This window comes from Salmo salar, chromosome ssa01, assembly GCF_905237065.1.
Source record: "Salmo salar chromosome ssa01, Ssal_v3.1, whole genome shotgun sequence".
NCBI lineage: Eukaryota > Metazoa > Chordata > Actinopteri > Salmoniformes > Salmonidae > Salmo > Salmo salar.
The window spans coordinates 95,688,565-95,703,414 of record NC_059442.1 but is presented as its reverse complement, the minus strand read 5'-3'; positions in this window follow the sequence as shown (position 1 = coordinate 95,703,414).

Genomic DNA, 14,850 nt, shown 5'->3' with positions numbered 1-14,850 from the left:
CACCATCGTCCTAGAGACCCACTCCAATTTGCCTATCGCCCCAACAGATCCACAGATGACTCAATCTCAACTACATTTTACACTGAACTCTCCTACCTGGACAAGAGGGGAAATAACTATGTTAGAATGCTGTTCATAGACTACAGCTCAGAGTTCAACACCATAGTCCCCTCCAAGCTCAGGGACCCTGGGACTGAACACCCTCACTCTGCAACTAGATCCTGGACTTCCTGGCGGGGCCAGCCCAGGGTAGTGAGGGTAGGCAACAACACCTCTGCCACGCTGACCCTCAACACAGGGCCCCTCAGGGGTGTGTGCTTAGTCCCCCTGTTCACCCACGACTTTGTGGCCAAGCACAACTCTAACACCATCATCAATTTTGCTGACGACACCACAGTGGTAGGCCTGATCACCAATGCCGATGAGTCAGTCTAAAGGGAGGAGGTCAGAGACTTAGCAATGTGGTGCAAGGACAACAACCTCTCCCTCAAAGTCAGTAAGACCAAGGAGCTGATCGTGTGCTATAGGAGAAAGAAGGGAGAGCAAGTTTCCATCCACATCGACAGGGCTGTTGTGAAGCGGGTCGAGAGCTTAAGTTCCTTGGCAACCACATCATTAAGGACTTAACATGGTCCACACACCTGCACAGTCATCACCGCTTGGTATGGAAAATGCACCGCCCTTGATCGCAAAGCGCTACAGAGGGTGGTGCCAGTACCTCACTGGGGCCGAGCTCCCTGCCGTCCAGAAAATCTATATCAGGTGGTGTCAGAGGAAGGCCCAAAAATTGCTTAAGACCACCCACCCAAGCCATAGACTGTTTACTCTGCTACTGTCCGGCAAACAGGCTTAACTTTTCAACCCCCAAAGTCAATACTTTGTAGAGCCACCTTTTGCAGCAATTACAGCTGCAAGTCTCTTAGGGTATGTCTCTATAAGCTTGGCATATCTAGCCAATGGGATCTTTGCCCATTTTTCAAGGCAAAACTGCTCCAGCTCCTTCAAGTTGGATGGGTTCCTGCTGGTGTACAGCAATCTTTAAGTCATACCACAGATTCTCAATTGGCCTGGGCTTTGACTAGGCCATTCCAAGACATTTAAATGTTTACCCTTAAACCACTCAAGTGTTGCTTTAGCAGTATGCTTAGGGTCATTGTCCTGCTGGAAACTGAACCTCCGTCCCAGTCTCAAATCTCTGAAAGACTGAAACAGGTTTCCCTCAAGAATTCCCCTGCATCATTCCTTCAATTCTGACCAGTATCCCAGTCACTGCCTATGAAAAACATCCCCACAGCATGATGCTGCCACCACCATGCTTCACTGTGGGGATGGTGTTCTCGTGCAGAGAGGTGTTGGATTTGCGCCAGACACAACGTTTTCCTTGATGGCTAAAAAGCTACATTTTAGTCTCATCTGACCAGAGTACCTTCTTCAATATGTTTGGGGAGTCTCCCACATGCCTTTTGGTGAACACCAAATGTGTTTGCTTATATTTTTATTTAAGCAATGCTTTTTTCTGGCAACACTTCCGTAAAGCCCAGGTTTGTGGAGTGTACGGCTTAAAGTGGTCCTATGGACAGATACTCCAATCTCCACTGTGGAGCTTTGCAGCTCCTTCAGGGTTATTTTGGTATCTTTGTTACCTCTCTGATTAATGCCTCCTTGCCTGGTCCATGAGTTTTGGTGGGCGGCCCTCTCTTGGCAGGTTTGTTGTGGTGCCATATTCTTTCCATTTTTTAATAATGGATTTAATGGTGCTCTGTGGGATGTTCAAAGTTTCAGATATTTTTTTAACCCAACCCTGATCTGTACGTCTCCACAACTTTGTCCCTGACCTGTTTGGAGAGCTAATTGGTCTTCATGGTGCCGCTTTCTTGGTGATGCCCCTTGCTTTGTGGTGTTGCAGACTCTGGGGCCTTTCAGAACAGGTGTATATATACTGAGATCATGTGACAGATCATGTGACACTTAGATTGCACACAGATGGACTTTATTTAACTAATTATGTGACCTTTGAAGGTAATTGGTTGCACCAGATCTTATTTAGGGGCTTCATAGCAAAGGGGGTGAATACATATGTATGCACCACTTTTCCATTTTCCATTTTTTAGAATTCTTTGAAACAAGTCATTTTTTTCATTTCAGTTCACCAATTTGGACTATTTTGTGTAGCAGCAAAGGGGGGACCAACTCCATATTAATGCCCATGATTTTGGAATGAGATGTTCAAGCAGGTGTCCACATACTTTTGGTAAGGTAGTTTGTCAGTGTCTGCGAAGGAACAATAGTTATGTCTACTGCTGCACTTAGGGTGCTCTATGCATAATGCACAATTCATGTTTTCTCAGGGATTTCTCAATGTTGGATGTTCGTTTTTTTATACGAGACCTTGTTTCCATTACCCTTAGACTGGAACACTTCTCATGCTTGTTTTTATGTGGGCCACCTCTCCTTGGAAGACATGGATGCATATCTCAGCCAAGCTATCTGCGTCAGTACATATCCTATGCAAGGGTGAGTGAGATACATTAGTGTATCTGACATAAACCCGTTATATGGGGTTTATAGAAGCTTCATAAAGTGGTTATATCATATTTGGGAAAGTGTCAGATATAACGACCTGTTACTTATGTAGTTGTACATTTTCTTATAAATTATTTGTGTAGCAAATGCTGACCTGTTGTGCCCACAACCACTGTGATTATTATTATTTGACCCTGCTGGTCATCTATGAACATTTGAACATCTTGGCCATGTTCTGTTATAATCTCCATCCGGCACAGCCAGAAGAGGACTGGCCACCCCTCATAGCCTGGTTCCTCTCTAGGTTTCTTCCTAGGTTCTGGCCTTTCTAGGGAGTTTTTCCAAACCACCGTGCTTCTACATCTGCATTGCTTTAGGCTGGGTTTCTGTACAGCACTTTGTGACATCAGCTGATGTAAGAAGGGCTTTATAAATACATTTGATTGATTGACCTTCATTTTGTGGAAAAACTGAAGATAATTGGAAAGCTTTTGGAAAGCTTTTCGGAACGCATAGTAGTCTTTCTGGTATAGGCACTGCATCTTCATCTTACTCATCCAAGTTTAACATTTTCTGGAGTGATGAATCACACTTCACCATATGGAAGTCCGACAGACAAATCTGGGTTTGGTGGATGACAGGAGAATGCTACCTCCCCAAATGCAACCACACCCAGGACAACAACAAGAGAACGGTGCTGGGAGAATAGTCAAGAAGCCATTTTTCCACAATATAGTAAGTCCCACAGATGAAACTCATTTGACTCTTTCTCAATATGCAAGAAGATGCAGCAGCAGAAACTGCTGAGAGGGGATAATTTTGGGGCGCATTGCAACATTCCTGCTCAAACTGCTCTAACTGTGGTCTGAACCTGAGAGTGATGCTCTGGCGACGGACTCCAAGCTGTCCCCGACATTGACCACAGTGGCTATTTGCACCTCCCCACCCTACTTTAAACCCTACTACGCCTGCTATTTCTGCCCCAGCCGCCCAGAGTGGCCGGCGGTTTTCCTGGGCCCGGGTTGATAGCGGCTCCTTACGGTAGATATAATGGATGATAGCAGCGACAAATTAGAGCCTGGTGGGAGACATCCAGAAAGCCACATCCTGATTTACGGTGCTTCCATAGCATCCTCCCAGCGTCCCCCCTAAAGCTCGCGTCAGTCAGTTTCTCTGGTCTTGCCAAAACACTGCATGTTTTTGTTGTGTTGTTTGTTTTTAGAGTAGATCAGCTTTAATATTTCAGATTGTGGCTTCTAACAATGTAATTGTCTGCGTCATTTCCAATCCCCCATATATATTTTTTGTAAATATATATATATTTTCCTTTATTATTTTCCCCTAACCCTACCACCCCTCCCCTAATTGGAGTAAACTAATGTACAACAACACTTAGGCTTCCACTTCCAACTTATACATACTATATACATTTTATGGACACAGTATATTTGACATTAGTTATCTTTTTTTGTCCCATCCTTCTGCTACCCTCAACCCCTTACATCAATCTCTGAAGACCATCCAGTTTTTATTTATTTTTGCCATATATTTTTCAACTGTGCTGTGATGTTTCACAAAGTTCTGAACCTATATATAGTTTACGGTCAATCTATATTTTACATGAGTTATCTTGTTTTTTTGTGTTATTTTTAGTTCAACCCTTCAGCTCTCCTCAACCCCTCCCATCTGTCTCTGAACACCATCCAGTTTTGATTTCTATTTGCCATATATTTTTCAACTGTGCTGTGATGTTTCACAAAAGTTCTGAACCTTTCTATTCTCATAGTTTATACAGATTGTAAATTAAAGATAAACATTTTTGCTAAGAGTATTATTATATTACTGATCGATTGACTATGACTTTTCAAATCACCCAGCAGTGCTATTTTCAGAGTTAGCTCCAGGTAAATGTTGCAATTCTTCAGCCATTCCTGAACCTGTGACCAAAAACAGGCTACATATGGACAGTACCAAAACAAATAATCAAATGATTCTGTCTCTTCGCAGCAAAATCTGCAGAGATGGGAAGGTTGTATCCTCCTTATATATAACATTCTATTGGTTGCAAGAATTTTGTATAATTAAAATGGAAAAATTCTAAGTTTTGAATCCGGCGTTGTTTTGCGTATCAGTTCATAAACCATGTGCCATGGAATTGGTACATTGAAAATCTCTTCCCAACTATTTTGCAATATATATGGCACAGCTGTCAATTTGTTGGTCTTTAAATTAATTTATTTTATTAATCTATTTTATTTATCACAATTTTCTTTAATAGACCAGTTATGGTCTTTAATGCAGGGCTGACAGACAAGTTCCTTACTTTCTCCCCCTTCCACTTTTCTCTTCCATTTTTGCGGTAATGCTGCAATAAGTTGGTTGTAATTTTGGATAGAGCAGACAATTTCATATATTTTTGTTGGCTGCATGTGTGACATAACGCCACCAGTCATATTTATAATACATTTTCCAAAGATTATACCGTTGTTGTTTTTTATACATATTTGTTTTACCAATTAGTATATTTGAGTTTAACCATAATATTTGTTGTAATATTTGTCCAGTCTTTTCTGGTGGATTAATAGCTAACAATTGCAACAACATTTCTATGGCATGTTTTAAAAATAGCAATATTTTGGAGATTATTTCATTTTAAAATAACTGAAAGTGAGAGGTTATCATCTGAATAAAGGGAAAAAAGGCCATTCTTGAACAAGAGGTGAGCCATTCTTACTAATCTGCTAGAGAACCAGTTCAGATTTAAGTATAGCTTTTGTATGACTTAAGCATTTAATGTGAGGTCCAGTGCTTTAATATATTATAATTTCTGCCCTCCGAATTCATATTCATTATATAAATAGGCCCGTAAAACAAATTCTGGCTTGCCGTTCCAAATAAAAAAAAATCTTGCTCATATCATTTAAAAAACAAGTGATTATGTGAAGGCAGGGCCATAAGCAAATACTGTATGTAAACTGGGATATGACAACATTTTTAATCAGGATGATTTTTCCACAAATGGAGAGGTATTTTCCTTTCCATGGTAGCAAGATCTTATCTAATTTTGCTAACTTTCTATTCAAATGTATTGTAATGAGATCATTTCTTTCTTTCGGAATATGAATACCGAGTATCTCCACTTCACCGTCAGACCATTTTATTGGTAAACTACACAGTAATGTAAAATATATTTTTACTGATACGTAATGTAGTACATTTATCATAATTTGGTTGTAATCCAGAGAGGTTAGAAAAAGTTATCTAGACCCTGTGGAGGTATCCAAATTGTGGATTTAAAAGAAAACATGAATCATCAGCGTACAATGTCACCTTTATTTTTAAGCCCTGGATTTCTAGCCCCTTGATATTATTGTTGGATCTGATTTTAATAGCTAACATTTTGATGGCCACAATAAATAGATATGCCGATAGTGGACAGCCTTGTTTTACTCCTCTTGACAGTTTGATACTTTCTGAGAAGTAGACATTATTTATTATTTTATACCTAGGGTAACTATACATAATTTTATCCCATTGTATAAATTCTCCAAAATGTAAATATTCCAGGCATTTATACATATTTCAAAGTCAGCTATGTATACCAGGCCTGGTTTAGTTGGTAAACCAGGCGAGGCAATCATTTGAGAAACCAAGGCTGTCGAGTCTGCCAATAAGAATGTGGTGATTGACAGAGTCGAAAGCCTTGGCCAGGTCGATGTATACGGCTGCACAGTAATGTCTCTTATCGATGGCGGTTATGATGTCATTTAGGACCTTGAGCATGGCTGAGGTGCACCCATGACCAGCTCTGAAACCAGATTGCATAGCAGAGAAGGTACGGTGGGATTCGAAATGGTCGGTAATCTGTTTGTTAACTTGGCTTTCGAAGACCTTAGAAAGACAGGGTAGGATAGATATAGGTCTGTAGCAGTTTGGGTCTAGAGTGTCACCCCCTTTGAAGAGGGGGATGACCGCGGCAGCTTTCCAATCTTTGGGAATCTCAGACGATAAGAAAGAGCATGCTTTCCACCTGCAACCCCTATTACAGGCTAGTAATAGGTGTTGCAACAATTTCGGCAGATAATTTTAGAAAGAGAGGGTCCAGATTGTCTAGCCCGGGTCCAGATTTTGCAGCTCTTTCAGAACATCAGCTATCTGGATTTGGGTGAAGGAGAAATGGTGGGGGCTTTGGCGGGTTGCTGTGGAGGGTGCCGGGCAGTTGAACGGGGTAAGGGTAGCCAGGTGGAAAGCATGTCCAGCCGTAGAGAAATGCTTATTGAAATTCTCAATTATAGTGGATTTATCGGCGGTAACAGTGTTTCCTAGCCTCAGAGCAGTGGGCAGCTGGGAGGAGGTGCTCTTATTCTCCATGGACTTTACAGTGTCCCAGAACTTTTTTGAGTTAGTACTACAGGATGCAAATTTCTGTTTGAAAAAGCTAGCCTTAGCTTTTCTAACTGCCTGTGTATATTTGTTCCTAACTTCCCTGAAAAGTTGCATATCACGGGGGCTATTCGATGCTAATGCAGAACGCCACAGAATGTTTTTGTGCTGGTCAAGGGCAGACAAGTCGAGTGAACCAAGGACTATATCTATTCCTAGTTCATTTTTTTTGGAGTGGGGCATGCTTATTTAAGATGGTGAGGAAGGCACTTTTAAAGAATAGCCAGGCATCATCTACTGATGGGATGAGGTCAATGTCATTCCAGGATACTCCGGCCAGGTCAGTTAGAAAGGCCTGCTCGCAGAAGTGTTTTAGGGAGTGTTTGTCAGTGATGAGGGGTGGTCGTTTGGTCGCAGACCAATTATGGATGCAGGCAATGAGGCAGTGATCGCTGAGATCTTGATTGAAAACAGCAGAGGTGTATTTGGAGGGCGAGTTAGTCAGGATGGCATCTATGAGGGTGCCTGTGTTTACGGATTTGGGGTTGTACCTGGTAGGTTCATTGATAATTTGTGTGAGATTGAGGGCATCAAGCTTAGATTGTAGGATGGGTGTTAACCTGTTTAGGATAGGGGGCAGTATTTTCACGGCCCGGATAAAAAAACGTACCCGATTTAATCTGGTTATTACTCCTGCCTAGAAACTAGAATATGCATATAATTCGTAGATATGGATAGGAAACACCCTAAAGTTTCTAAAACTGTTTGAATGGTGTCTGTGAGTATAACAGAACTCATATGGCAGGCCAAAACCTGAGAAGATTCTATATGGGAAGTGCCCTGTCTGACCATTTCTTGACCTTTTCATAGCCTCTTTATGGAAAATAGAGGATATCTGCTGTAACGTGACATTTTCTAAGGCTCCCATAGGCTCTCAGAAGGCGCCAGAACGGGGAATGATGACTCTGCAGTCCCTGGGTGAAAAACAGTAGGGCTTTTGGAAAGTGGTCGTTCTGAGAACAATGACACGGGTGTGCGCGTGCATGTGAAGACTCCATTTTCTATTTTCAGTGTTTGAACGAAAACAAGGTCTCCCGGTCGGAATATTATCGCTATTTTACAAGAAAAATCGCATAAAAATGGATTTTAAACAGCGTTTGACATGCTTCGAAGTACGGTAATGGAATATTTTGAAATCTTTTGTCACGATACGCGCCGGCGCGTCACCCTTCGGATAGTGTCTTGAACGCAAGAACAAAACGCGGCTATTTGGATATAACTATGGATTATTTGGAACCAAAACAACATTGGGTGTTGAAGTAGAAGTCCTGCGAGTGCATTCTGACGAAGAACAGCAAAGGTAATCCAATTTTTCTTATAGTAAATCTGAGTTTGGTGAGTGCCAAACTTGGTGGGTGTCAAAATAGCTAGCCATGATGGCCGGGCTATCTACTCAGAATATTGCAAAATGTGCGTTCACCGAAAAGCTATTTTAAAATCGGACACCGCGATTGCATAAAGGAGTTCTGTATCTATAATTCTTAAAATAATTATGTTTTTTGTGAACGTTTATCGTGAGTAATTTAATAAATTCACCGGAAGTTTTCGGTGGGTATGCTAGTTCTGAACATCACATGCTAATGTAAAAAGCTGTTTTTTGATATAAATATGAACTTGATTGAACAAAATATGCATGTATTGTATAACATAATATCCTAGAAGTGTCATCTGATGAAGATCATCAAAGGTTAGTGCTGCATTTAGCTGTGGTTTTGGTGTTTGTGACATTATATGCTAGCTTGAAAAATGGGTGTGTGATTATTTCTGGCTGGGTACTCTCCTGACATAATCTAATGTTTTGCTTTCGTTGTAAAGCCTTTTTGAAATCGGACAGTGTGGTTAGATAAAGGAGAGTCTTGTCTTTAAAATGGTGTAAAATAGTCATATGTTTGAAAAATGAAAGTTTTGGGATTTTTGAGGAGATTGTAATTCGCGCCACGCTCTATCATTGGATATTGGCGAGGCGTTCCGCTAGCGGAACATCTAGATATAAGAGGTTTTAAGCATGTCCCAGTTTAGGTCACCTAGTAGCACGAGCTCAGAAGATAGATGGGGGGCAATCAATTCACATATGGTATCGAGGGCACAGCTGGGGGCAGAGGGAGGTCTATAGCAAGCGGCAACAGTGAGAGACTTGTTTCTGGAAAGGTGAATTTTTAGAAGTAGAAGCTCGAATTGTTTGGGTACAGACTTGGATAGTAATACAGAACTCTGCAGGCTATCTTTGCATTAGATTGCAACACCGCCCCCTTTGGCAGTTCTATCTTGGTGGAAAATGTTATAGTTAGCGATGGAGATTTCAGGGTTTTTGGTGGTTTTCCTAAGCCAGGATTCAGACACGGCTAAGACATCCGGGTTGGCAGAGAGTGCTAAAGCAGTGAGTAAAACAAACTTAGGGAGTAGGCTTCTAATGTTAATGTGCATGAAACCAAGGCTTTTACGGTTACAGAAGTCAACAAATGAGAGCACCTGGGGAGTGGGAGTGGAGCTAGGCACTGCAGGACCTGGATTAACCTCCACATCACCAGAGGAACAGAGGAGAAGTAGGATAACGGTACGGCTAAAGGCTATACAAACTGGCCGTCTAGCACGTTCGGGACAGAGAGTAAAAGGAGCAGGTTTTTGGGCACGATAGCATAGATTCAAGGCATAGTGTACAGACAAAGTTAAGGTAGGATGTGAGTACATTGGAGGTAAACCTAGGCATTGAGTAATGATGAGAGAGATATAGTCTCAAGAGACGTTTAAACCAGGTAATGTCATCGCCTATGTAGGAGGTGGAACAACATGGTTGGTTAAGGCATATTGAGCAGGGCTAGAGGCTCTACAGTGAAATAAGACAGTAATCACTAACCAGGACAGTAATGGACGAGGAATATTGATATTAGAGAGAGGCATGCGTAGCCAAGTGAACATATGGGTCCAGGGAGTGGTTGGGCTGACTGGGGACACGGCGATTCAGACAGTTAGCAGGCCGATGCTAACAAGCTAACAGTTAGTAGGCCGGGCTAAACAAGCTAGCAGTTAGCAGACTGGGGCTGGCAAGCTAGCAGTTAGCAGACCGGGTTAGCAACCAAGCAGTTGGCAGACCGGGGCTAGCAGTTAGCAGACCGGGGCAGGCAAGCTAGCAGTTAGCAGATCGGGGCAAGCAAGCTAGCAGTTAACAAACCGGGGCTAGCAAGTTAGCCTTTGGGGGACGTTGCGATGGGGGTAAGTCTGTTTTTTCCTCTTCGTGTGGTGACGTCGATAGACCAGTCGTGGAATTAGTAGGGTTCCAAGTAGCTCTAGGTAGCTAGTAGGCCGAGGTTAGCAGAATGGGCCTTCAGCGGACGTCGCGCCTGAGGGGCCTGTTGGAATCCTCGGGCAGATTATGTCAGTATTCCAGTCGTAGAGGATCGGCGGGGTTCCGTGCCCCGTACCGGCAGTAGAAGGGGTCCGGATATTGTAGCCCAGAAGTGGGTTTCGGTGGTAGCACAGGAACCCTGGCCGGGCTAGCTTCAGGCTAATTGGTGCTTGCTCCGGGATGGAAACTCTAGCAAGGAATAGTCACCCGGGATTGCAGTTAGCTAGTTGCGAAGATCCAGATGAAAATGTTCAGAGTTTGCGGTAGGAATCCGGGGATATGGGGAAAAAATTATAATAATAGGTCCGTTATGCTCTGGTTTGAGTCACGTTGTTCGAACTGGCGAGAGCTTTCCGAGCTAAAGGTTAGCTGATGACCGCTAGCAATGGTTTGCTGACTGATAGTTGGTAGGTAGTTAGCTGGCTAGCTTCAGTTGAGGGATTCCAGATCCGAAGTAAATAGAAATACTTTAGGAAAAAAAACAGATCCACGCCACATTGGGTGAGGCGGGTTGCAGGAGAGTATTTAGAAGTTGAGGTTTAGGAAAATATTTTATAAAGATATACAAAGAAAAAGATGTAAAAAGATATATACAAGGGACACGACAATACAAAGACGTCTGACTGCTACGCCATCTTGGATTGACAGAATTGTCAATTGGATTAATAAGAATTGTTTGTGTTGGGGAGATTTCTGTTTAGTGAGTGCACAGTAACAGCAGGTGTTGAATGGGTGGGCAGGAGGAGGTTATTATGAAAGTGTGTGTGTGCAAGTGTGTGTGTAAGTGTGTGTGTGTGAGAGAGAGAGAGAGGCCGGGCAGGCGGACGGGGTGGTGACAGCCTGCTGCTGGACAGATTAGAGTGTGTGTAGACTTGTGTCTGCCTCCTACTCCAGGGCTCCACACGCACCTGTTGCCCCACGCCATTGTTGCATCCCATCAGGAAGGATATTGTCACATCTGCCTGAAATCTCAGAAAGCCAGGGGAGGGGAGGGGTAGAGAGAGGAGAAGGGGGAGACAGATGGCAGGAGACTCTCCAGGGGCAGCCTGATGCTTTTTTCCCCCCCCCCCTAATCTCTCTCCCCCTGCGGTGCTTTCTCATACTGGGGGAATGTCCATTAAGCCTAGGGCTGGGGATCAGGGGATGCCACTGCATCAGGGAGCTGCTGGGAGCCAGCATACAGCCATCCACACACACAAATAAACCCTTTTATTCAATGGCAAGGACTACAGATTAGACCAGTCCTAGTTCCTACTAGTGTTGTGAGTAGGGTTGCAAAATTCATGGAACTTTCAATAAATTCCCTGGTTTTCCAGAAATCCTGGTTGGAGGGTACTGGATTTCCTGCTTATTCATTCCTGATTTTGGGAACCCTCCAACCGGGGTTTTATTGAATGTTACCGGAATTTTGGAACCCTAGTCATGAGCCCCTGATCATCTAAGCTTGTTCAGCAGAATGGGAATTGTGGTGCTGTTTCAAAGAGACCTGTTTCTCACTGGTAAGATCCTCTGTTGTGTAATGGACGGGGAGACGGTTGTCCAAAACACAGAGGGGTGCCCCCAGGGGTATCAACTGTCTCAGACATCTGGTTGGAGGAGATTTTAATGTTTATGCTTTGGTGAAGCTACTGTGGGGACAGCTGCACCCCTGTACTTAAAGACGTGGGCCTTCCTAACGTATACCTTCTTCATTGAGGGTGGCTCCATGGCTGGAGATTAGCATTCTGGTTTCAAGAAAAATACACCAAATTATGGAAAGGAGGCCTGACTAAGTTTAGAAAAATTTAAATTGTAACTGGTATGCTAATTGGCCAGGGATCCCACACACAAGCATGTGTTTCCTACTTTGAACTGCCACTTTCAACCAATGAACAGGACAAGTGTAGCCACACATTGTCAAATTACTACTTGTGCATGCTCAGAGATACTCCGTTTTGAAGAAGCCCCAAAGTAGTTGCTTCCCTTGCTTGCCTGTATGTGTGTTTAAATGTGGGATGAGTGCTTTGTTTAGGGGCGGTGTGCCTGGAAGGCGCCTGCTGCTGACTGCAGCCTCTTTAGCTCGCTCTCTCTTCTCTCTTTGCTTTAGCTGAAGCTGTGTTTGAGTGTGGAGCAGGTGGCAGGCAGGTCTCTGGGCCCATGTGTTTGATAGGGCCTAATCAGCCCTATTTTATCTCCTATGGGCTGAGGGCCCAGGTGAGACCTGAGGGTAAATACAGGGGACATCTGCCTGTTGGCTAGCTAGCTACCACTCCTGTCCTGCTGCGACCCCTGGCTCTCCTCTCTCTGTGCTGCTGCAGATCAACTCTCTGGGACAGAGTTTATTTACTGTAACTAGCCTAGTTCTATGCTGTATGTGCTATAGCATACTCTTCTATTGTTACCATGCCATGGAGTTAGGCCCATACATTACAGAACATTCCCATAGAAACATATGTGTCGAACAGATATAATTGTATGTCATGTAGAATAGAGAATCATGTCAGCTCTGTTCATTCCATTTCTATCTTCTCTGCAGGTCTCTTAAGTGGAGCCCCGAGCGGTTCAGCTGGGCTCTCTGTTTGTTCGAGGGCTGACCCACCTGGCGGCTGCCAAGAGGCTTGCGGCTGCCCCTTCCCCATGTAGCAGCTGGTGCCCTGAAACACCTTTGACGACCTGCTCTTCCACTCAGAGTACCTGCTGGCTCACTCAGGGAGGCCCCAGGAAGAGCTGCTGGAGGGCAATGTGAGTAAGTGGAAACACTGGTAGTAGAATTGATTATAGCTATTAGCTACTGTAACTGATGGTAGGATTGATTATAGCTATTAGCTACTGTAACCGGGCTCCCGAGTGGCGCAGCGGTCTAAGGCACTGCATCTCAGTGCTAGAGGTGACACTAAAGACCCTGGTTTGATTCCAGGCTGTATCACAATCGGCCGTAATTGGGAGTCCCATTGGGCGACGCACAATTGGCCCGGCTTCGTCTGGGTTAGGGTTTGGCCGGGGTAGAATTTGTTCTTAACTAACTTGCCTAGTTAAATAAAAATTGTAAAAAATAAAAACTGTGGTAGTAGGGTTGATTATAGCGATTAACTAATGTAACAGTGGTAGTAAGATTGATTATAGCTATTAGCTACTGTAATAGTGGTAGTAGGATTTATTATAGCTATTAGCTACTGTAGCTGTGGTAGTAGGATTGATTATAGCTATTAGCTACTGTAGCTGTGGTAGTAGGTTTGATTATAGCTATTAGCTACTGTAATTGTGGTAGTAGGATTTATTATAGCTATTAGCTACTGTAATAGTGGTAGTAGGATTTATTATAGCTATTAGCTACTGTAGCTGTGGTAGTAGGATTTATTATAGCTATTAGCTACTGTAGCTGTGGTAGTAGGATTGATTATAGCTATTAGCTACTGTAGCTGTGGTAGTAGGATTTATTATAGCTATTAGCTACTGTAGCTGTGGTAGTAGGTTTGATTATAGCTATTAGCTACTGTAATTGTGGTAGTAGGTTTGATTATAGCTATTAGCTACTGTAATTGTGGTAGTAGGATTTATTATAGCTATTAGCTACTGTAATAGTGGTAGTAGGATTTATTATAGCTATTAGCTACTGTAGCTGTGGTAGTAGGATTTATTATAGCTATTAGCTACTGTAGCAGTGGTAGTAGGATTTATTATAGCTATTAGCTACTGTAGCAGTGGTAGTAGGATTTATTATAGCTATTAGCTACTGTAATAGTGGTAGTAGGATTTATTATCGCTATTAGCTACTGTAACAGTGGTAGTAGGATTGATTATAGCTATTAGCTACTGTAATTGTGGTAGTAGGATTTATTATAGCTATCAGCTACTGTAATAGTGGTAGTAAGATTGATTATAGCTATTAGCTACTGTAATAGTGGTAGTAGGATTTATTATAGCTATTAGCTACTGTAACAGTGGAGGTAAGATTGATTATAGCTATTAGCTACTGTAATAGTAGTAGTAGGATTTATTATAGCTATTAGCTACTGTAATAGTGGTAGTAGGATTTATTATAGCTATTAGCTACTGTAATAGTGGTAGTAGGATTTATTATATGTATTATCTACTGTAATAGTGGTAGAAGGATTTATTATAGCAATTAGCTACTGTAATAGTGGTAGAAGGATTTATTATAGCAATTAGCTACTGTAATAGTGGTAGTAGGATTTATTATAGCTATTAGCTACTGTAGCTGTGGTAGTAGGATTTATTATAGCTATTAGCTACTGTAGCAGTGGTAGTAGGATTTATTATAGCTATTAGCTACTGTAGCAGTGGTAGTAGGATTTATTATAGCTATTAGCTACTGTAGCAGTGGTAGTAGGATTTATTATAGCTATTAGCTACTGTAACAGTGGTAGTAGGATTGATTATAGCTATTAGCTACTGTAATAGTGGTAGTAGGATTTATTATAGCTATTAGCTACTGTAATAGTGGTAGTAGGATTTATTATAGCTATTAGCTACTGTAACAGTGGAGGTAAGATTGATTATAGCTATTACCTACTGTAATAGTAGTAGTAGGATTTATTATA